The following is a 25,095-nucleotide window of genomic DNA, read 5'->3' as shown; positions in this document are numbered from 1 at the left end:
ATATATATATATATATATGAGCCTCTTATTTGCTAGCGATACTGTTGATTATTTGTTGCATTGGCAAATTAATTTGCAATCGTAATTTTTAATTTGAAATCATTTTTTTTCAACAATATCACATTTGCTTTTTCTTGATTTGTTCCTATAACAAAATCATTTCTCTCATTGCGCGCAACGGTCGACGACGTACGATGCGTGCGATCATCATCGCACGTGTTCTCACATCATCGCAGGTCGACGCAGGTACAACACGCAGGTGGATCGTCCGTCCGCATCTCTTCTCTCTCTCTCTCTCTCTCTCTCTCTCTCTCTCTCTCTCTCTCTCTCGTTCTTTCGAATCGGATGTCCGCTTCGATAAGTTTCACGGATGGCTCATACACTGTGTTCTACCGAGCAGAACCGAGCGTATTGCAGTTCACTGTCATTTCTATGCTCGGGAAGCATAAGGGAGTCAGTCTAAAATTATCGGTTCCGACATATTTATATCGTTGTGTTTGAGAAAACGAGGCTAGTGAGTTGTGGAACAAAGAAAGTCCAAACTCTAAAGTTCCCAGGTATACAACTTGAAAATAGTAGAAACTCTCTAATTAATCATAAAATGTACCATTCATTTTTGATAAAATCCAGCAAGTGAGAAAGATATGTGCTATGTGGCTTTATTTTACATGAATTGTCAGAAAATGTCGAATTAATCAGTGGACTTCTTATTAGTGGTCTTTAATTAGAAAACAATGTGAAAACCAACCACCATCTATAATGTTATGATCAATTTTATAGAATATCAACTTACGTAATTTTATAATAATTATTGTTATATAAATACTAAAAAGTCTGTGCTGTTTTACGATATTAAAATTTTATCGATTAATATGTTAGCGTCACGGAAAGCTGTTGTGCGAAATCTTGTTGTTTTTCTTAAGATGTAGGAAATTTACATGAGATTGCGCCATGTTGCGTCTTTAATAAAGTAAATAAACAAACAGATATCTCGATGATCGTAGGTATGCTTCATTAAATATTACATAACATCCTTTAGATGGACCTTTTGATTGCAGGATGCTACTCTTTCAGCGCGCACATCATGTTCGTTATTAATTAATTAATTAATTAATTCATGACATGGATTTTTTTGTATCGTGCGACTAAATGCAACTAAATTTTTTATTATGTAAACAAAATATTTAGTAGCCATTAAAAAATGCCTCCAATAAACAGTTGTGCTGAAGGCACTACATTTTTTTTTAGTGCAGGTATCCAATGAAGAAATCACGAGCGACGCTGCGGCGCCGCGACATCCTTTCGCACGTAGTTCTCGATAACGTGAGCACACCAGTTATCCCACAATTTCTTAAACGCCATATATGCGTGCACGGAACGCGTTGCCGAACTAGTTATGTAAATGTACGCTGCGCATTCTCGACACGATCTACGAGCGATCGGAATGTCCGTCTCAGAATGCATTCATGAATTGCATTCTTTCATAATTCTTAAACACGAACGGCAGATTAGATGTCAGATTTATTTTTGGCGATTAATTGAGAGAAGTCGATAAGAACTAATTGTGCAAACATTCGCGTTGACATGATAATTATTTTAGTCTAAGAGGATTATTTTCAGATCTGTATCTCTCTCTACTTAAATCTTTAGATATTTCAGCAGGATCCTTCTTTTCAGGTAATATTAAGGAATAATTCGTTGAAAATATAAGTAAGCCGCATAAAACTAGTATTGACTATGTACGTTCTTATCCTTGGGCTCTCGTAAAATTAATGCAGCACGAATTCTTGAAGCTAATGAAGATTAAATAGATAAAGAAGTACAGTGGAAAGTACAGTGAATTTTTCGCGGGGTTGAGTGAGATAAAAATGCGTCATGATGTATTCGCTCTTTTACGATGCTACTATCGTGCGCACACGTGTGATAACATGCGACTTTATTAACCGTTGGGAGTTATCGCTGCCATATGATGAGTCGACGTCCTTATAACCCGCCAAAGAATTTTTCTGATATTAAATTTCGACTCTTTTAAAAGAACGAAGAGTAATTTCAAAAAGATTACTAAAACAGAATAATTAAAGTGAGTATATATATATATATATATATATGTATGCACATTATAATTTTAATCGATAATAAAAGATTGATATTTCCACATAAACTATGCTAATACGTATGATTAAAAAATTCCTATGAGTTTTTTCGATTTTTCAAATATTTAGAAAATTTACAAAAAATGTTAGATTTCCGAAAAAAGTTTCGAATGGAATGAAACTTGTTTCCTATGGAAACTTAAAAAATTCTATTCAAGAATTAAATGCTAAAATAATCGTCAGAATTGTTGAAAATCTTTATGCAAAAAAAGGACAGATTGTAATAAAGAAAAGACTTCAAAGAGATTTAACTTTCACATCCATATTTATCTGTATCTACACTCTTCGTTTAAGTCTATATGAAATATTCAATATATGCATATGCATCTCTATTAGGATACACTGAGAAAAATGATCTGGTTGGATTAAATAATAATTCTGATAGAAAATGGACGAATCAGAATTTTCTGGTTTATTAGAATTCTAGATAACTAGAATTCTGATTAATATAATTATTCTGATAAGAATTCTAGTAGATTTTACCAGAAATATTGTATCAACTAGAATTCCAGTTATCTCAACTAGAATTTTAATAAATTTAACCAGAAATTTCTGATTCTATTTTCAACCAGAAATTTCTTTCAGTATAGTATAAAAAAAGCAATAAGACTTTTCATAATTACGCAAATTTCCATCATGAGAAAAGCCATTCGTATTTTTCCCCCTTGAGTGCCTAGAGCGTGAATACAATCCGCATAAAGACATGAAGAATATTGCTTTACCGTTCTCGCGAAACTAACATGTCGAGTTTATAATGGTTGTTGCAGTGGAAAGCGTTTTTCCGTTGATTTCCGCCCGTTGATTACATTCGCACCTCCTTATGCGCATTGGGAAAGTCATTATTCTTTAAATTATTTCTTGCGAGGATAGGTACAAATACGACACCGTATTTAGAGCGTCGATGATACTAAAGGCTTCGGAAAATGCACAAGTATCATAATTCAAAAGGATCTTTTTAATTTTTTAATTGTTTATTAAAAAAAAATATACATATTAATTTTGATATTCGCGCGCGATATAAATCAAATACTTATGCGAATTTCCACGATTATTAGCGCGGATTAAATGCATAAATTAAATTATTGCATAAATTAAATTATGCATTCATATATTATGCGATAATTCGCAACTAATTGGGATATACTTATAAAAAGAAATTAAAGTAAACGCAAACGTTTCGACTCTGGATTTGAATTCCTTTTCAATGCGAAAGACAAGTATAAATTGTTGACAAGTATAATTTGATTAATAATTTGTACTTGATTTTCACACTGAAGAGAAGTCAAATACAAAGTCAAAATATTTACTTTAATTTCATTTGGTATGTACATCCAAATTAATTGCAAATCTTATCTTACCATAAATCCATAATTCACGCATCAGCAACCACTGAGTCGTATACAGATATTTTACTTGTATTGGTTTTATTTTTAAAACCATAAATATTATAGTTGTATTTTTTAATTTTTATATCATTGCCTATTGTTATAAAATCGTTGTGTATAACTCTGAAAGAAGTAGAAGAAGTGGATGGTAACTCTTTAACTGTCCTGTACAATAATTTCGCGAGGCAATTACTCCAAGTGGCATGTGTCCAGAGTGACGGCCAAAACTTGATACATATTACAAAGATTAACCACAGTACGCTGGGCTGCCAACGGCACGCACCCTCGGCGAGTTTCTGGCGAGAAAGAAATTCCTAGCACGCGGCGAACATTAATTTCGCGGCCGGTTTTTGCCAGCCTGACGAGCGGCGTGGCGTTACGTTCCCCGCCAACGTAATAACCATTAATGCCTTGGATACGCTCGGAAAAGTCCCTTTTTCCTCTTCTGTCAGTTTCTGACAACCACGCGGCAGCGAAAACGTCAGTTGAGCCGACTAGTGTTTTTCGCGAGAGTCCTCGAGCGTGAAAATCTCGCCGAAGGAAGCGGCCGAGGCGATAGCAAGAAATATTCTGTTATCGCGACTAGGAACTCACGACTCGATTATCACGTATAAGAACGAGAACGAACGCTAATTATTTCCTGAAGAGAATAAACTAACGCATAGCTGCTCACTAAACTTCCCGTTAGAGACTATTAATTATCGCGAAAAGATTATGCATGAACAGATACCGATATAGACGTCAATAAACAACCGAGTAATCGAGAACTTTTTAATTGTGACACCAACTAAGCTCATCAATATCAAGTTACAATCGTCGAATAATGTGACGACAATTTTCTAGCAGAGGTCGCCGTCTTAACGAAAGTTATTGCACTTCCTTCGGAAGTCTGAATGAACGAGTGATGTTTCAGATAAAGCAATTAATTGCACTTAATTATTTGATTAACAAGAACATGATATGCTGTGACAAGATATGCCACAATTCTTCTCAACGAGAAGATAAACTCTCTACGTTTTTTCAAGATTATAATTATTTTACATTATCAAGATTATAATTGCATTTATGAAAGCATAGGCGCATTTAAAATATTCGAAACATTATGTGTTTAAATAAAAATTTTCCCCATTTCATCTTAATTATTTTAAAACATGTCTACTTCTTGTTGGAATAATTTCTGATTCCAGGTTCTAAATCGCCGTCAAATTTTTTGTATTACTTTCAAATATGTACAATATGGAAAATTTTGTAATTTTTTTCATACTTTTTCATTTTGTTAAAAAATATTTATAATACTTTCTTAATCACCATCCTGATTTTTAAGTGTAAAATTGAGATTACTTATTGACTCTCCTCGTATATCAAATTACTTAGGAATGAATTATAGTTATCTGATAAGTTGTTAAGAGATACATGAAAATCCTAATACACGCATAAAACATGCGATAACAAATTGCGGTGTTCTAATAGCCAATGGCGAGAATACGTGTGCGAGCGTATAGCTGATTACAGAATCGCAATTCTCTCTTTTCTCGATTTATACCTTCCTTACATCCTTGGCTGCAATAACTCGTAATGTTCGTAACGTTTCCTAACGCGAGCGCATCGAAGCGAAGCGTCCGGTTGTAGATTAATTGGCGTAATGCGATTCAAATTTGCCCAATTAAAAATTTATAATTCTCCTATTGTGCAGAGGACGTGAAACATGCAAAGCGGAATTACGTTGTAAATACGCTGGGCCAGAATTATAACGGGGTGCGGGAGGAAAATAGAATGTGTGTATCGCGTGCGTGTAGCGGACGTCGACAGAATTTCTACATGGACTCCAGGGATTTCTCTTGTTAGACACTATATAATGTTAATTACAATTTGATTCTCATTACTTTCACAGCTAGACCCGTTAGGATTGTGCGAATAGGCTGCTCTTGATTATCCCCAATTAATATTCATTAACGAGTTCAGTGACGTGACTCAATATTAGCGAGACTCGAATATAATGCTTCTCATTGTATTCGCGGTATTTGCCGCATAGTGTTGGACGCGGAACACGTTCGACGTTATCGCGTAACTATATAGCGTAACGTTTCTCGACGTGGACGACGTAATGAGAAGTCCGATAATATTACCGCGTTACTCAATACAGGATATCGGAAATCGAGTGGCGCGCGAAGGACTGATTGCAGACGACGGTACGACGCATATGTGTTTAATTTACGCGAATTCAAGGACGCTGGCGCGTTTCGCATACCGGCTAATTACACGCCTGTCTCATGGGCAACGTACCTCCGCGTGCGTTGACTGCGTGCACGCACGACGATCCATTGCCAGTCGGAAGAGAAGAACAGAGAGCATAGTCAGAATTAGAGATCTTCAAGTAACAGATTGGACACTATAGCCGGAATTCGTAGTCAGATTTTATATTCAAGACCGTCTTAAGTATTGTCTTAAGAAGTCACGAACCAATCGGAAGGCTGCATTAGCGTCTTAAGATATTACTTAAAACGATCTTGAAATAAGATTATGAATACTGGCTTATATGTTCGATTCACCATATTTTTCAAGATCTGCTTAAGATAGAATAGGATAGATGCATAAGATATTAAGGTGACCTTACATGATCAATAATACTGTTAGTACTAACAATTACTGATTGTGTATGGTTAATATTGATGGATGACGATGATAGAATGTAGGTGATCTAGATTTTGATTTTCAAGCATCCAGTATTATTAAGATCCATGTCATAATATGTTACAGTGTAATAGATATTAAACATAAAATTAAAGTGAAATATTGTCCATAATATTGATCGTGTAGATTGTCAAAATACTAAAAAGATTGATGCATACTGTCAGTATTACTGATTCAGTATTAGTGATCAGTATTATTGATCGTAGGATCACCTTTAGAATGAGATAAGGTAGTTCACTTTTTTTTATATATGTGAAATTCTTAGAGTTAAGCTGGAAACACAAGAGGTGCAGACAACAGGAACAGAGAATAATGAGTCATCCAATCAGAGATATAACATTCTGAGATATAATAATATCTAAAATATAATAATATTCAATATATTATATCCCAGACGCCCTCTTGGGCGTTATTTCCTGTTCTTATTGCCTGTGTCTATCCCAACTTCAGATTCTTCGTTTCCTTATTTTTGTATGTTTGCAACAAGCATACTGAGCGCCTTCAACTGAAAACTTATCGAAAACTCGATACAATAAAATAACAAATGTTTCCAATATACTCGGGCGTTCATGCATGATGTATATTAAAACGTGCGTGGGACACAATGATGAGCCATAAAGTCAGTGGCGCATCAAACCCGCCTCTCTTTGTAAAAAGGCCGCACTCGGCCGTAACGGGTAATGATTACTGGTAGACAATAAAAGACCGCGAGCGGGCGGAGAATCCGCGTAATGACGAATACGGTGTTTATCGACAAAGTGCATTTCGAAGTAGCGTTCCGCCGACGATAAGTCCGGTACATCATTCTGACACGTGAGAAAAGACAATTAATTGCACGCACGCCCATCTACTATCTTACGGTCCTTAACCGCGATATCGTAACCTTCTTTCCCTTCGCTAAGAAATAAACTTAATATTTCGCAGCGGGATGTACGGGATATATGAACGAATTGCAAGCTCGTGTTTTGACGATATTATCTGATGGAGCAACGATTGCTGCTACATTATTTATTTACTGCCCAGAATTACTTCATCAAAACCTTAACAGCGAGTATTAGATCTGTGTTGAGAGAACGATTTTACTAAATTATCTAAGAGTTTAAGTATAGATACAGATTTGAAGATGAATTCTGTCAAAATAATTATGTAGGAAACTCAAATATACATAATATGATGAGCAGTCCTGCAAGAAATGTTGACATTCTAGCAATTAGTTTGAGCGTTCTTATTACGTAATTATTTTGATGCCAAACAAAATTTATTTTCAGATCTATATCCGGCTAAATTTTTAGACACTTCAAAATTGTTCGTGTATAGTTATATGAATAAATTGGGTTAATAATGCAAACTGGTGCACGTAGTCATGAATTAATCGCAATTTTCTGTGCAAGCCCGACAAAACCTAATTAGCCAAGTAATTAGGTGTATCTAATTTCCTTTAACCATACGACGATGTTAATCGTTTTCATACAGCTAGTGCGTATTGTACACTCTGAATATTTAGATAACATTAATCGAAGCAAATGCCAATGATGTTAGCTCGGTGAGCCGACAGCGCGCAAACATTTGCGAATTAACGAGATCATGGATTAAAGTCAGATTTCGCGTGTGCCTGCGGTGACAATTAATACAAGGGGATGGATGCATCCTTATTTGGTTCTACCTTATTTGGAAACTACCTTAGTTTCCACGAAACATTCGTAATAGTCGGAACTGCGTGGAGAAAAAAGGGATTTAGGACGACGAACCTGCGCGACCAGTTGATCTTATCGCGACACCCGACTTATTGGTCGTCGACCGCATTATATTCTGTAATGGACGAAGCTAAGCTGCTTGTTGTCCAGCGGTTCAGCGTGATGATCCCACCAGACCCCATCAGACACAGAAAAACAACCGAGGTGTTTATGGTTTCTCGAACGATCTTGCGAGAAATCATCTCTCGTTTTATGTTAAATCCGGAATGTGAATGGAATGCAAATAAACTCTTCATTAGGAAAATATAGAATCTTCATTCTGTTTGTTATACCTTACAACTTTGTATGGAAACGAACATTATTTTCTTTTTACAATAATTATATCAATGTCTTGTAATGTTATCCTTCAATTTTTTAATCATTTCTGTATAAATATTAATCAAAATGAACTTTTTTAAATCCAGAAATAATGAGATGTTTTTATATGAATAAAAGTTGTTATTGTTATTAATAACATATTGTAAATTATTGATTGTTTTTCGATTTATTTGAAAATATGCATATGCATTATGCATATGAATTTAAAATTTTCTGGAAAAAATAAAATCAACAAACATTAAATGAAATAAACATGTTAGTAGTCTTTCTAAAAAGATTTCCGTAAATATTACGTTTCCTCTATTGCGATTTTGATGGAAATGTATATTTACAGTTTCTTTAAGCGTAGTTATTAAAAAAAATATATATATATCAAACAATATTCATACAAAACAATATTTTCCAATTCACATTTATTCGCCACTGCTCGTCGTTCACATAAAAAAAAAAAAAAAAATCAGGTGAGTATTCCTCAAGGCTAAATAAAAATCATTTTAAATATTATTTGTGAAAATTATTGCAGTATACGCTACGTAAATGTATTTAAAAATACAAATGTTTTCATATAGATGCTACTTTAATTTGAGAAAATGCATATTTCATTGAGTAGACGCTTAAGGAACGAAAAAGACTGCATCAACATCAGCGGCGAGTATTATTATGCAAAGAAGATTCGAGAACCATTGCTCTCTAGGAAGAACGCGTAGCTGAGCGAAACTACTTGCACTTGTTGGAGTAACAGATCGCAGGCTGTTCGCACGCTTTAATCCGACAATGCAGACGATAAGTTAACGGTATATCGACGTATCGAGCGATTGTGCATATACAACAAGCACAAGAACATCAATCACAGGCACCGTTTTGAAGACGATGAGCAATAAGAGGAAAGATGAAGCAAGAAACGAGAGTAGAAGGAGGCAGAGGAAAAGGAGAAGGTTCACGAGGCCAGATGTAATCGAGATCATCATGCTTCGTGAAAAAAAAAAAAAAAAAAAAAAACAAAAAGATACACCAAGAGCAGTCACTCTAGACCGCCATGCGGTTACATCACCATGCGGAGCATCGGCCTCGCAACCCTTTTTTTTACGCGACTTGCGGACATATGCGAAATTTTCTTGTTAGCGAAGGAGATTTGTTCTATCGATCGCAAAGTCGATTCTGGCTCTCTGTGAAAATTGTTGAAATAAAAGAAAAGTTAAGACATGAACTTGATAAATTACGCGAAGGAGAAAAAATTTGTAAAAATTAATTCATAAAATGTAGATTTTAAATTAATAGAATCTACTACTAAATGCTTCAAATTCAAATTAAATGAAGCAAATAAAAAAAAAAAAGAAAACAAAATGTTGTTATTTAATTAATTTGCTGAACCTTTCTTGAATAGATTTTATTACGGAAGTATATATTTTTTTAGTATATAATCTACTAATTCAAATGCGTAAATGGAATATATAAAATAAAATAGAAAGCACAATTGATTGTTGTTATTTATGATTAATTTGATGTAGACTTTGAATTGGATTAGATTATTTTCCAATAGTTTTATTATTACTGAAGTGTGGTTTTATTTTACGGAAGTGTATTAAAATTCTTGCGCAATTATATTGGCGAGAGTCGGATATAAGATTGAATTAAACCGTAGCTGACTGCGACATTTGGGAGCCATTTATTATTTCTGCGTGATACATCGCGATACTTTACTGCCGACACACGACGGATATTTCACGGTCTCGCAATGGGATATCTTCGAATTTATGAACCGGAGAACGAGATATTACGGTATACCAGGATGCATTAAAGCTCGCTACAGGTATCTTGAAACTAAAATCAACTTCCGATTAGCAAGGTTTTATAATCGTGTTTACCACCATTAATTTCGCTATTTCTAGAAATAGCTATTTTCTAGAAATTCTGAAATATTTATCTTTCGCAGCGTTAACGGCAAGTGCTAAAGCTGTTCGAATGAAAATACATGTACTACGATTAATCGAAATTCGCGACAATTACACGATAAAAATCGAGCGCATATACACACGGCAATCATCGCAATCGCACGTGTCATTTGTCCAATCGCCATTGACTCGGTCCGGATGGGCGACGATAAAAAGAGAAAAAAAAAAACTTTCAAGCAAAGTTCGGCGGTGTTGTGAAAATTTCATTTGTAAGTCAAATATCGAACCGCCGCGTCTCTGTTCTGAATCCGACAGTTGCCGCGTTCCGGCATGCGGTTCGGTAAGGTTTCAGGAATGTATCCTCTCAATTCAGGACAATCGGACGGGAATGCGAGGATCGTCGGCGTCGTCGGTTCCGCATCACGTCGGGAGAGGAACGAGGGGAGGCCCCCGCGTGTGTGGAATTTTTCTCTCTTTCTCTTTCTCTCCGGCTCCGCCGACAATGAGTCATCCACGAGACCTATGCGTCGCGTCGCGTCGCGGACCTTGAGTGCGTAATGCACGATACTCGATAGGCTATCGAATATCGATACGGTCCCTTGTGATTTCTCCGAGGGGTCTCGTCAATAAATATTTAGCCCCACGCAAGCGACATATTACGAAGATATTACGAAGCTAACGATTTTAATTTTAATAACAATTTGATTCTCGGATGAATTCAGAGCTGATTATGTATTATATATTTAATATTTTTCTTTGAAGAAATTATTGAGGAATCGATTAACTGAATTTGAATAAGACGAAGATTTCCGCAGGGACATCTGTCGCGAAAATGATATTTCTTCATTACGAACATTGTTCATTAAAAATTGTCCATTAATAAAATCATAATGATTTAATATAGAATTCAGAATTTATATAGAAATTGAAGTATAGACGCAGTATTTTTTTTAAGCATCTCTAATCGTACCTCGGTCTTCTTCGCGAATCGAGGTTCATCCGCAGCATCCGCGATCAACGCGTCATTTCGCGGCAAATTCACTTTCATGTCCTCGCTGTCATTCTTTTCTTTTTTCTGTTTCTTCGGCGACGGCGTCAAACACGTTATCGCATGCCTAATGCCGCGAATTATCATTTTTGATATTGTAACGCGCGAGTGAACAATCTGGTAGTTGCCCTACCGATGGTCATAGTTGAACTGAGCAAGACCACAAGGCGGATTCGTACGATTAACAATAGCAGAATCGCGCGAGTCTGTTCATGCAATGCGCGCGGAGTAAACGTGCACCGACATGTTTCTCACAGAGGGGGAATAAACTAGTCATTCGTGTAACCAGAGGATATCTGAATCTTCATAACTCTTCTCCAGCATCATCGTCAATATCAATTCGATAATCGAACCGATAATTCCTCTTCCACTGGAATTATATGACGTTCGACTTCATATTGATATTCAATGCTATCATTGATTGGAATTTATGTAACCTCAGTTTCTTAAGTCGTAATATAATAATATGAAATGTTTAGAATATTTTTAATTATATCTGGACTTAAATTTTATCAATAAAATTTCCAAAGTTTCAAATTATTTTTAAACATTTGTTATATGACAGAATAATTCTGAAAACAATTATGTTTATAATATTTAGAGTTTATCATTAACTGTAGTTGGAGTCATTAATTTTAATAAAATTAAAATGGATTAAACTTATATCATATTAATATATATGACATACTAATATTACTGCAATTATTATATTTTCCTAATATTGTCAAAGTTTTAAATTAATGAACAATGACAGAACAGTTGTGAAAGTAATTACGTTTTTATAATTTTTGGAGTTTGTCATTAATCATAATTAAAATTCATTAATGATTTAAGTCATTTTAATAAAATTAAAACAGATTAAACAGATTTACATAACTTATGTTATGTAAATATATGACACACTATTTACAGTTATTACAAACATTCGTTTCCTTGATAATATAATCTCATATATAATATCTTTTTTCAAGATTACTAATAATCTTATTCGATAAGATATATATTATATTTTCTAGACCAACAAATATATAGAATATTCTGTAACTAAATATTTTAATACATGAATAAATCCGTTTATTTCTTACTATTTCGTTTTAGTAATACGGCAATAAAGATACGAATATCAAATCCAAATAAAGGCACAGTTGGGAGAAAAAAAAACTCAGGCACGAATTGCTCTGTCTTTTTCTCCGTCATGATAATATATCAACTCTCGCGAGATATTATTGATATCCGGATATCCGGTGTATGTCTATCACATAGGGTATTTTGTACATGGAGATATGTGTTATCTCGTATTAGGTCTTGATCCAATTGACACTATCAATAACGGTCCGTTTGGCGGTCGATTGTAGAAGAAACATGTGGATTCAATCGATTTATCAGTTAAAGTAACAAATTTACTTTATAAAATTAGGCTGAAGAATTTTGCAACGAATAAAAGTTAGCGTCAATATTAGGGAGCTTGCGTAAAGAATTCGATTCCCAAGGAGAAATACTCGCAGCACCAAGTTGATCGAAATGTAATTTTATCGGAGCTAGTACATCTTTAGTCACTCTGTAAGTTTCAACTAGTTTACAGCTAATTACTTATCGTACTTCCACAGCTCGGTTGCGGCTGCATCGCGACCCTGTTTGCGGATTGAGTTACATACTCCCTCGCTTTCGCCTCTGAAAGGGCCCTATTTACACTTACAACCATGTTGAAAGAGCAAAGTAAGAGCTGTCGGGACGTGACACATCTGCAAAACAGAAGTGGTTTATAGGATCAGCCCTTTCGATGCAACGAAGTAAAAAGCAAACGATTGGCAGCGTCATCGGGAGACATAATCTGGAGACAGCTGCTTTACGTGTGTGCGTGTGCGTGTTTGTAAACTTGATCCAGACATTGCATCGTGCGCATCTACTTTTTCCATGAGCGTTTAAACTCGCGTTTAAGACGGATTTCCTTTTACGAAAGCTTGCTCCGCTAGGATAACTATCGGTTATCCAACCGAGGTAGCTTTGATTAATCGCTATCCCCGCGTGCAATTAATGTCTGGCACATCAACGTATATTGTATCCTTGAAGAGTTGCGACATGGCTCGATTAGCCATAGGAATGGCTGTTGATAGAGAAAGATTTTATTGCGCGTAAATACACACGCTCGATGAGTGATTTCGATCATAAATTAAAGCGTAACTATATATTTGCGAATGAATTTCTACTAAGGATTTGCGAAATTTATGTAGTAATTAATGAGTAAAATATATGCTTATCGCGATAATCTCTTCTTTTTGCAAATAACACGAAGTTGTTTTCAAGAACAGTTATTTTAAAAGAAACAAAGTTTTCAATTAGATTAAAATAAGTGAAGCATAGAGAATTATTTTATAAATTAGGTTCTCTTAATGGCGCATACAGAAAAATATTATTCTACTGCTAAGAAAAGTGATTATTCAGTTTACTTTATTTTAAATAACAGAGTTATCTTAAAGTGGAATAAAACCTAAGACAATAACATGTACTTTTTGTGTGTCGTGTATATATATAATAAAAAATATTTTCTTGATAATAGTCTTAATATACTTAATATACTATTGTTAATTTAAAAGAGGATTCATTAATATGTATTCAAAACAAGAATTTATTTTCTTTCTAAAAAAATAAATAAAATATTATAAAATTTTATTAAACAAGTTATTTTATATAATAAATAAATCAGATTTGTTTTAATTTAGGAGTCTTTATTGAAGATATTAAATTTACTAGATTATATTCAGAATTTATTTTGAATAAATATAATGTTTGTAATAAACTGTACTGTACGATGGATTTGCGGATATGTGAAATTCTGAAATATTTCAAACAAATAAATAATATTTAAACACAATATATATTATTCCGTGTGCGTGGCAAATATGGTATACAAAAAGAATATATCTCAAAAGTCAAACGCCTTTCCGACAATATGGAAATCTCAAAAGTTAGAAATTCCACTGATTGTGAAAGACTACATCGTGGAAAATCGAGTCAGTTGCTTTTCCAACGTTTAGATTCAGAGATTAGTAACGTGCGAACGGACGACGTAAATGAGTTCTCGTTCGAGGAACGTTCGTGGAAATTGTAAGAACTATCCGGGGGAAAAATGAGAATAAAACTCGTAGACGTCGCGCCAAATTGGAACTTGCTCCGATTGCGCGATGAAAGAAAACTAGCGAGAGATTCTACGTGAATTCTTACGACACTATATCACACTTTCTATGTTCCCGGGAGGACAAGCGAATACCTGGACGTAGAAGAGAAAAGAAACTAGAAGAGAGAAACATTGAGGAAGAATAAGTTTCTAAAGGAGCCTTCATTTTTCTTTAAACTAGTGCAGATTTTCGCACGAGAGAATTGTCGTCTCGCTACGAGCTCCGTTATCTCGAACCATTATACTTCATAATCATTTACCGTTCTTAGATGTCATCGCGAATGACGCTGCATAAAGTACGCCGCCGAGATCGTTAACGTTCTTATTCTAGTACAGCTACACCGGCATGCCGACCGGTATAATCCATTTGCGGAATCGGCTATTAGGATGCGAGCGAATCTCAGTCAATTCGCGACGAGACACGTAACCATGCAGCACATCAATAGGCGGTTCTTCAGGGAATAATAATCATTAGTAACACCACACCATATCATTTGCATCAGAGATCAGGATACGCCACTGATTACGTCGTGAGAGAATTCTTTGAAACAAAATCCGGGGTTTCAATCTTTTTGCAGCAGGTGTGGCGCTTCGATAAAGTTGGACGTATACAAAAAAAGCATTTTAAAGTCGAAGGATAACTGTATTGATTTAAAAAAAAATTTTCTCTTCTGAATACATATAAAAGATAAAATATGTTTCTTTTTAGAAAGGATAATGAATCCATGTGATTCGAATAGATAAAACCACATATACGAAAGTTACTACGCACTAAATACTTAATATGTACTTCTTGAAACGCTCTCCCGAGCGAAGAACCGTCATTCTGATGATAGTGACTTCCACGGAATGTCGCTTCAAAGTTATGATCATAGGACGGGGGAGAGGAACGTGCATCATTATCTCTGTAATTTCTTATTCGGTTAATTGCTGGCGTTTCTTAGTGTGCAGGTGCATAAGGAGACAATAAGGTCTTCGACCTGATACTGTCGTTGTTGCATAACGAGCCTTTTACCCGCGTGACCTACGCACGCACAAGGGGGGTTGTCAGCCTATAGTGTTCGCGAATATATTAAGAATGGGGACCGAGGGACACGGTGTAATTTAATTGTTGATTTAATTATAGCGTCTATCACGCTGCTAAATTGCTTTAACGCCACAATGCTCAGCGCCCATGATAATTAAGTACCTACGTGCGCTATTTTATTGTTTCCTCTCGCTCTCACGCCGTGAGATAATGCGGGTTGTCCCGAGAGAGTGCAAACTCCTTGGGATTCTCGATGTTATACTCCGTTTAATCTATTTCAATTATTTTCAAACGGAAGTTTTACGTAACCAAGTAGGTACTTCGAGATTCCCAAAAGGAGATGAAATTTTCTAAACTCACGTTTTTAAGGTTTTATCGCTATTAAAATGGATCTTGCGATAATATTGAAGTTTATAAAGATATTATCTTCAAAAATAATGTTAATATAGTAATAAATAAGAAATATCACGAGACTAATATATAATGATGACAAGTATGTGTTCGTAGACATAAAACGTACATAAAATTCGAATGCATAAACATTACATAACAATATTTCTTTATTATAAGCGATCTTTACGATGCTTATTAAAAACTTTCATCAGCGATAAAGACATTCGAATAAATTAATTGACTTAAAGTGCGCATAATGACGACTTTACGAAAATGCGACGGATGAAACTGAATTTCATGAATATTTGTAATTCGACTTCTATAAAATTAAGAAGCGTAATATCTAATTTATAATACTTTTGGTAAGATGCAAATTGGTCTTGTTAGAGAATTGTCTTGGAAGAGTATAAATTTGATTGTCTAAAAGGACGGAGATTGGTGCAGCAAATTCGTACTTGAACATGTAAAACTTTAGTTTCTTTAATTTCTTAAGAGAAGCGTACATAAATTTAATTGTAACTTGCGTATAGAATGACATGAATTCTTGTTATATATTTTGATTCTTCTTTTAACAACTATAAATTGTTTATACAATCTGTTAGTTGTATAAGAAATGGTATAGTTTGGAAATTACAGAGTCAGCTTGTTATAATTCTTTCCACGTTATTACGCTATTCTCAAACAATGTCATTCTGTAATTTATAAAGCTTGCTTTTTGTGTCCGATTACGACATAAACATGTCAAAAACGACAGTGTTGCGCTTACCTTTTTTTGCTTCTCTGGTGCGAAATTGTTCGAAACATTTGCAAAACGGAAGAACGCAGCCTGTCATTTGTAGCATATGTACGTTTCACGTCCGTCAGCATTTATCGACGTAAAATTATAGTAGTGCGCGCTCGCGAAAAAATCGCGAAAAGGTTGCGAGAAAGAGAAAGAAAGAGGGACAAAGAAAAAGATTGTAAAATGGAAAGATTTATAGTATCGTAAAATGGGATTGTTATACATTGCTTAGAATAGATCGCAACTAATCTAATTTTCGGAATAGGAAGTAAAATTACTATGCAAGGATTTCTCTTTTTTATTTTTCTCCCTCGTTTCGTTGCGATTCTCTTGATATAACAATGAGATATTGCATAATTATGTTGTGCTTTAATTCATTCCAAAACTATTTTTAGATAAAAAAATTCCGAAACTACTTTTAGCTATATATTTAAAGAAATGATATCCGAAATATGTGTGTGAGAGAGATTTGATGCGCAGATTCGTGCCAACAAAAAGGGAAATAAACGGAATCCTATCAAATGCTTGCTCCGTTAGAAGCTCCGCTGCGACGTTATGGTGTTTACCTAGTGTTTTAGAGATAAGCTCAAACCAGATAAAAGATACGGCACCTTGGAACCAGTCTGTTTCTCTCTCGCCGCTCAAGTAAAACGGTCGTCCGCTATGCGGCCGAGTAAGTAATGCCGCTGTTTACGGTCGTGCCCGCGTCTAGCTTGGTTCCCTTGTTTAATCTGATCTTCGTCTGGAAATCCATCTATAGACCTCTATACATTGGATGATCTCTATTCTTCAAAGCACTTAAACTTCTAAATTATAAAGACTGCAATAATTAGCAACAAACTTCAAGTTCCATCGAGTAAAAGGAAGAAAGCAAAAAAAGATCGCGCCCGTTGAATCAAATATATATAATATATAAATTAAATCTAATTGATTTAATTAAACAAAGTTTTCTTATTGTATATTCACGATTATCACTTTTGGACAAGCATTCCTCTACATTGTAATATATTGATTATTCCAAAATGGGAGAAATTGTTATTTTGTTTTTTTTTTTTAAAAGAAAATTATCAGATTTGATCCTCTTACAGAAAATTACTATCATTTTGTCAAATGTTATTATTATATCTTGCTACCATCGATATTATTTTGTGAAAAAAAATGCTTTCATTCAAACAAAAAATCACAAAATGTAATCTTTGCGGAAGATTTCTTTTCGAAATCGGAGAAAAATGGATGCGCACATCCATTAAAAAGTCATCAAAATTTTGCGATTAGCGATTAGCTGGAGATTTTTTTCCGTTTTAATTGTACAGCTGAAGATTCGTTCAAAAAAATTGGATTTTCCTGGTGAAAATTTTTTTCATAATTTTTATACGAATTGGAACATTTTTCAGAAATACTCAGAAATATTCGGAAAGTTTACATCTTCTCTCAGAACTTTTCATACAAGTGAATTCTGAAATATTCTGAAATTTCTCATCCCATAATTTTTAAAAAGTATTTTTAAATTTTTTAGATTTTGTAACATTTCATCAGAAATTATACTTACAAAAAATCTTAAAAATCTTACGATATTTCATAATTAACATATATGAAAAATTCTGAGAAAAGATGTATTTTCTGAGAAATATTTCAATTCTTATAAAAAATGTAAGTTACAAAATTATAGAGGAATTCTGAAAAATCATAAAAGAAATATAAAGAAATTCTAAAAAATTAATATGAAAAATTCTGAGAAATATTTTCACCAGTGTTCCGACTGAAAATTGTAAGTTCATCTCGTTATCAAGTCCAAAGAAATAATTCCGAATAATTCCGTGGAGTCATCTTCGTACATCGATAAATTACCCATCTAGTTGATCGTGATAATAAACGTTGCTCGCTCGCGTGTCCCCCGAATGTGCGTACCGTTCCTGCGGTTCTTGGCATATGGGGGCCGAAATGAAATTAAGAGCGGCGATTACGGGAGATAATGACTCGGGCGGTGTAAGTGGCGTTTCGCCGCGGGGCAAGCGGATCCTGTTGATGGACGAGTCTTCCTCCCTCGGCCCATCTCGTGCATCTCGTCGTCGTTTGTTCGTGCATCCGCGCTTCGAAACTGCCCGACGAGCCCTGCGTACGGGATCGTTACTTGGAAACGATCAGCCCGTAACTGGACCTAACTCGCACCCAAGTGATCGAAAGAACGCGACCCACTCTCTCGAATCACCGATCTCGTGCGATAATCCCGGTTGAAGAATTCAGTGGCCCCTTTGATGAATCTTCGATTTTATCGAGCGAGAAAAAAATTTAGACTTCATTTAACACGGAGAAGCTCGGTGAGATCGATACAGTTGATAATTTACAAGATTAATCGAAAGTATCGGAGGAAGGATGTTAGATGGACAACGGCGTAATTAACACCTGACTGAAATAAACACAATGCACTGAGAGAAAAATGTTTTGTATTTGTAACTATAATTATATATTACTATAATTATGATTACTGCTATAATAATAATAATAATAATAATAATAACAGTAACTATGTATAATTCTTGCAACAAATGTGACGTTTTTTTACACTGTGCTATCTAATGGGAAAAACGCCACGAACTTTTTCCCACACCTAATATATAGTTGGCAACCTAAAATGTTATAATTATAATTATTATAACCATAAAATAGTTGAAATTACCATAAAAATGATTCAAGTGATTATAATTTTATAATTATATTTTGAGACAACTATATATGTTACTAAAACTATATATTTACTGTTATTATTATTATAGCAGTAATAATTATAATTATAGTAATATGTAATTATAGTTACAAAACATTTTTCTCTCAATGTATGTATAGTAATTCCAGTTTACCATACATTTTTTTTCCTAAAGTTGCATAATATTTTCCTAATTTCCAGACATTTCATGATTCTTCCTAACTTTCAATAATATTTTAAAATATTTTGTATCTTCCTGATTTAGATTTTTTTCAAATATCTTGTTGAAAGATTAACAATTTTACATAAATTATCATTAATGTTGCCGACACTGCTTGCATTTTTGTTAAGTTGGTAATATTTCCAAACTGTATGTAGATGTGATGTACGCATATTAAACTTCTTTAAAGTCAAGTTCTCCAGAAAATTTTGCAAAATTTCTCTGATATTTATCTGATCTCCCATTTTGTGACAATGTAAGTGCGAGATTATACGAAGGAACATGAGCACTTTATGAAAATAGGCGCTCAATTTTTGCGATTTCAATTAAACCGAAAGTGACAGATGCCGGTACAACAGCCACGTGATATTAGCATATACATTAACGGACACATCCGAGCGTGGCGAAAAAGAATGAGAGCATATGTCGATCATAGCATGCGGGAGTATTCGCATATTTCAACATATGCCGCTTGTCTCTTTTTGTCGGATCCCCCTTTCGATTTCGTTCTGAATGGACAGCTCTTTGTTCGGAGGGATTCCAACGAAAAGCGGAACTGACACGATTATTTTACGACTCTATGAACGACTCTCGTTGTACGTAGCGTATCTCATTCTGTGAATTTTCGCGAATACAATGTAGCAGTCTAGCTCTCCAAAAAATAAAACTGGTAATGATGATATCAAAATTTCCAGTATTAGACAATTACTACTAACAATTTTATTTAGAATTTATTTTACCCTATTTTAATTAATTTAATATATTGAGAATCGCCATATACGCTACACGAATAGAATTTTCTTTTAAAATTTACCCTGAAAATATGGTAGTTGTAGTACAATATTTTAAAGATTTTTTCCATTTTTAGTAAAATTGATCAAACTATTTTATATTTTATTGTAGTTTTATTAATAAATGAGAGAGATTTGCATTAAAATTCTTCGAAATACAATGTTATTCCATTATCATATTTTCAGGGTAAAAATTCTCTCCGTGTACGTCTAATTGTTTGTTAACTTTAATTCCTCTATTTTGCATCACTTGAAACTTAATTTCAATCGAAAGTTTAATAATGTTAAAAAGTATATTATTTATTTTGCACTTTTATGATTTTTATCACATTTCATATAATTTAACGAAAAATCGTAATATCGATCGATTCCGGATAAGATAATCTTTCCTTGCAAGCTCCAAGATATTATCATATAATTTTTTCCAGTTAAATTTAGGCAAATAAAGTAGTATTATATAATAAACAATCGAGATTGTGTTCCGATAGCTGTGTCGAAAATTTTCTTTTTAGTTACAAGGTTGGTAGCGCTGTAACTAACATAGTGTGTTCCGTAAGAGATTAGCTGACACTGTAGTTTGCATTTGCTTTATCGACTTGTCTAATTTGTTATTTAAAGATGGATTTATTTGTATTATTGAATTAGTTTCAAGTGAAAGTTCTGAAAGTGAAGAAAAAATAATAAATATTATTTATGACAATAACAAAAATCATCCGAAAAGAAAGAAACCAAGAGTTCAAAATTTTATTGAAAATATAAAGTCAACATTTTTGTTATTAAATAATATTTTAAATAAAGGGAATCCTATATTCGGTCAAAGTGGATCTTAGTATTTAAATATATAATTCTTTATGAATTTATAACTTCTGATTCTATATATCGTATAACCGAATATAGGATTCCTTTATTTAATTAAATTTATTCTCATCCAATATTTGCTTCATATTGTTTAAATAATATTTCAATAAATATATATAATAATAATAATCAACTATATATTATAAAAGTAAAAAATAACCTCCTTCCTGGACAAGCCGACAAAGTAAATGCAAATGCTATGCTACGGCGTCAGCTGATCTCTTACGGAATACAGTTATGTTAGTTACAGTACGCTATCAACCTTGTAACTGAAAAGAAAATTTTCGACACATCATTGGGAATACAACTCGAGTAGTAATGTAATAATGAATGTTCATAAAACGGCGATCGGTAATGTCTCGAAAGCGTCGGAGGCCGAAGGCGTGTTTTTGCTGCTGACGCGACGATGCGCAGCGCACGTGTGCGTGTTTATTTTCAGTAAAGATTAAGAGACCGGTCCCGTACTCTACGTGGCCCGTTGAACGGCCCGTCGCCATGGCTATATGTTGTTTTTAACGGTCAAACTATAAATATACTGCCCGTATGCACGGACAACCGCGAGAAGAGCCTTTGCCGAAAAGATCACCGTGAAAAGTCCTGAAATATTTGCCTCGTAAGGAGAATTCGACCGTAGAAGAAGATCTAAAAAAGGTACAAAGACAAAAATCCTAATAAAGAAATTCTTACAACTATCGCAAGAACCGTCCCAAAAATCCAAAAAATGTCTAAAGATTAACTATCTTTTGTTTTTCGACCGTATTATCCATTTATCCGTATTGTTTAAATTTTTTTTACAAATATTTTATTTTTAAGAAAATATTAATAGCCAATGATAGCCAAGAGAAAAATCTTCAAATTAATTAAATAGAGAAAAGGTTAATAAATGGCGGAAAGTAAAAAAATACAACATAATTAGAATCATGGATATTAGAAAATATGTAAATGTAATAAAATTATGGAAATATACTTTTCAAACGGGAAAAGATTCTGACATATGTATAGAAGATATGTATTTTTCGAGACGTTTCAACACCGATTCAATGTCGATTTTGATTTCAACATGTTGATGATACTCCACGAAAAAGAGCGTGTACTCAAAAAAAAAGTAATCTTGCAGTTAGCAAGCAAAAATTATTTACGAAAAATAGCTAAAATAGAAGAATTTCTAACAAGTCCGATTGCATCTAATCATATAGATGATAGAATTTTGATTTCTGCTATAAATTCTATGCGTATGATACATAATTTTCTATCAGATGCAAAAAACAGTAATTATAGAGTAATTCCGGTGTATACGCCGCACCTATCAAAACTTAATTTATTATTTACTATTTATAGTAAACGACGAATTATATTATTAAAAACTTTGTACTGTCTACTATTATGAAAAAAATATTAGAAATCCGAAATATTTATTTTTATATTAAAAAATAAACTTTTTGAAATTCTTGCATTTTTGCCGTATATCCCATAGGGGGTGGGATATATAACTACTCATAGGGGGGGTAAAACTCATGAAAAATTTATAAATAATGCATATAAGTAAGACGTATAAATGACATAATAATTGATGTAATAACTTACAAAATGTGTTTATAAAATTTTATTAAGGAATAAGAATGGTAAATATGTATATGAAATAATAAACAATAATTTCTTCCTATATATATTTGTTTATTGCATTTAGTGCACTAAATTCAATCTTTGTATGCTTTGAACATAAATCCCGCTCGTTAAAAATGCCGTATATACCAAACAGGTAGGACATACAAAATAACAAACTAAACAAAGAATACGAAAGCAAAACACTTGTATTTTGCTATACAACATGCTTTACTATTCTACTACACGTATATATATATCACGAAATAACCACTAAGTCTTTTACACGTCCTACAGTAATCATTTTATGTAGATTCTAATTTATGATGGTACTTATTACAGTGACAAATCGATTCAACTCACAATAATTTCATTAATATTAACAATAAAAAGCTGAAATCATAACACAATACTAATATAACATAAAGGCATGTAACAGAGTAGTTGCGGGAAAATTACTCCCACTCCTTCTATTTTTTCTGACTTCTGTGGCGTAAATCCCAGCGCGGCGTATTTGTCGGAGTTACCCTAATTCTAGCTGAAGCAGCAAAATATTTTTTCGCGTGTACGCGCTCTTTATATTATATCCGAGATCATCTTTCCGCGGGCGGTGTCTAGAATCGACGGTCCAGATGTGATAACGCAAATACCGCGCGTGCAGGAACGAAAGTGGGGAAAAACGAAAGAAAGAACGCAGGAAGAAAGCTGACACCCATCGCAGCTGCATAATTGAGCGGCGGGTCTCACGATGTCAGCGCATGTGATAATGCACTCGGTCCACTCACTTTGTCTTGTAATTCTAAACCCATTTAAGTCCGGGTGAGCGATACCACGCAAACGTACGACCCGCGCAAGTCGTCTCCGTGCGGCCAGACGAGATATAGCCAATGGTGTGTATGAATAGCATATTTCTCTTCTTAGTAGTATATTCCGCGGCGTATAAACTCGGAGGTATATAAGAGACTCGAAGCAAGGCTAAGGGACTATTAAAGTCGCGCTGCAAATATACATTATGCAGAGAATACGTCTTTTTCCCTCCTCCCCCCTTTCCTATATGCAGTTTACATAATGACTTGCTTCAGGGTCATTTTTAAGGGAATTTTTAAGTTAACTCATCTTTTTTCATTGCGAGTACAAACTTCATTCGAGATTTTTACTAATTTTTTTTTTTACCCTTACCGTTACCTTGTCGAGATTTAATAAGCCCCCGATTCTTTCGATGCTAAATGATTCATAAGTTGCACATTGCGTCGCGATATTTAGCAAAGAACAGTTACTTCAATTTTTTCAATGATACGTTACGTTAAATATTAAATATATCGTGAAAAAATCTAATCAATCCGTAGTTTCAAATTTTGTGTTACGAGCAAGACGACGCAGCGAGTTAAACGAAGCATGCATAAATTATTAAAACGGAACAAAATCGCCGGAGATGATTTACGAGTGCAGCGAAAAGCAAAGAGCACGTCACCAGGAAGTGATCGTCGTATGCATGCATCGATCATTGGGCGCTTGGGCGTCAAAACATTGTGTATGGTAAACGTGTCAGTCGATGCCTCAACATCAACAGACTCGATTGTCGAAACAATGCAACGAGTACTCACATGTTGGAAGTGGTTGGCCGCATACATTTTCTTCGCCGTGCATGGCGGTGAGGTGATGTGGTATACGTGTGTTGTCGTTGGATCTGACACGAGTATACGTCCGACAAAGGCAGTCCCAGTCGGTGCTGATCATTGCCCGAGACATTTTCAGCGCGTAAATCGTGGCGCCGACGTTTAATGTCACGCTGCCGTAATGTCAGGATCGTGTCGAAGAATCGGGTCAAAAAAGCGGATCTCCGTTGCGAGGTGCTAAGATTGCAACGCGGCGTAAATCGTAATTAAACTCCGCAACGAGGATTTTAACGAGTTTGATATATATAAAAAAATTAATAAGAAAATTACTTTTAAGCAAATGTATTCTCTAAATTCTTTGAAGTGGAATCTTTAAAGACTGAAAATTGAACCAGTCTTACAAAAGAGTAGCTCAATTTTCAATCTTTAACATTGAGATTTCACTCTTCAGAGTGACAATTCAAACAGCATGTATTAATACTTTTAATTTCTATGCTGAGAGAAAAACAGTAACTGTAAAAATGGCAACTTTATAAGTTATATATGTAGAATTAATGTCCACGCACATAATTGAATGAATTATGTTATCGTTGCAATACTCTAAAATAGTATATTTTATTTAATTATACAATATATAATGTACATATAATGTACATTAATTTTATATACAAAACTTATAATTTTGTC

At 34.2% G+C, this 25,095-nt stretch overlaps 1 protein-coding gene across 3 annotated transcripts in view; it reads right to left on the bottom strand.

Annotated features, from left to right (window-relative positions):
- The window catches only part of LOC108692011 (signal-induced proliferation-associated 1-like protein 1), a 72,763-nt gene that overhangs the window by 18,163 nt on the left and 29,505 nt on the right, over positions 1–25,095 (bottom strand). The window contains exon 1 of one of the 3 annotated variants that reach the window (XM_018200084.1): positions 12,841–12,886. The exons of the other annotated variants lie outside the window; for them this stretch is intronic. The gene's annotated coding sequence lies outside the window, so the exon portion shown is untranslated. Of the gene's footprint in view, positions 1–12,840; positions 12,887–25,095 lie in introns of those variants that run through there. 3 annotated transcript variants of the gene reach the window in all.

The sequence above is a fragment of the Atta colombica genome, unplaced genomic scaffold (assembly GCF_001594045.1).
Source record: "Atta colombica isolate Treedump-2 unplaced genomic scaffold, Acol1.0 scaffold55, whole genome shotgun sequence".
NCBI classification, from domain to species: domain Eukaryota; kingdom Metazoa; phylum Arthropoda; class Insecta; order Hymenoptera; family Formicidae; genus Atta; species Atta colombica.
This window is presented reverse-complemented; position numbering and strand designations above follow the sequence as displayed.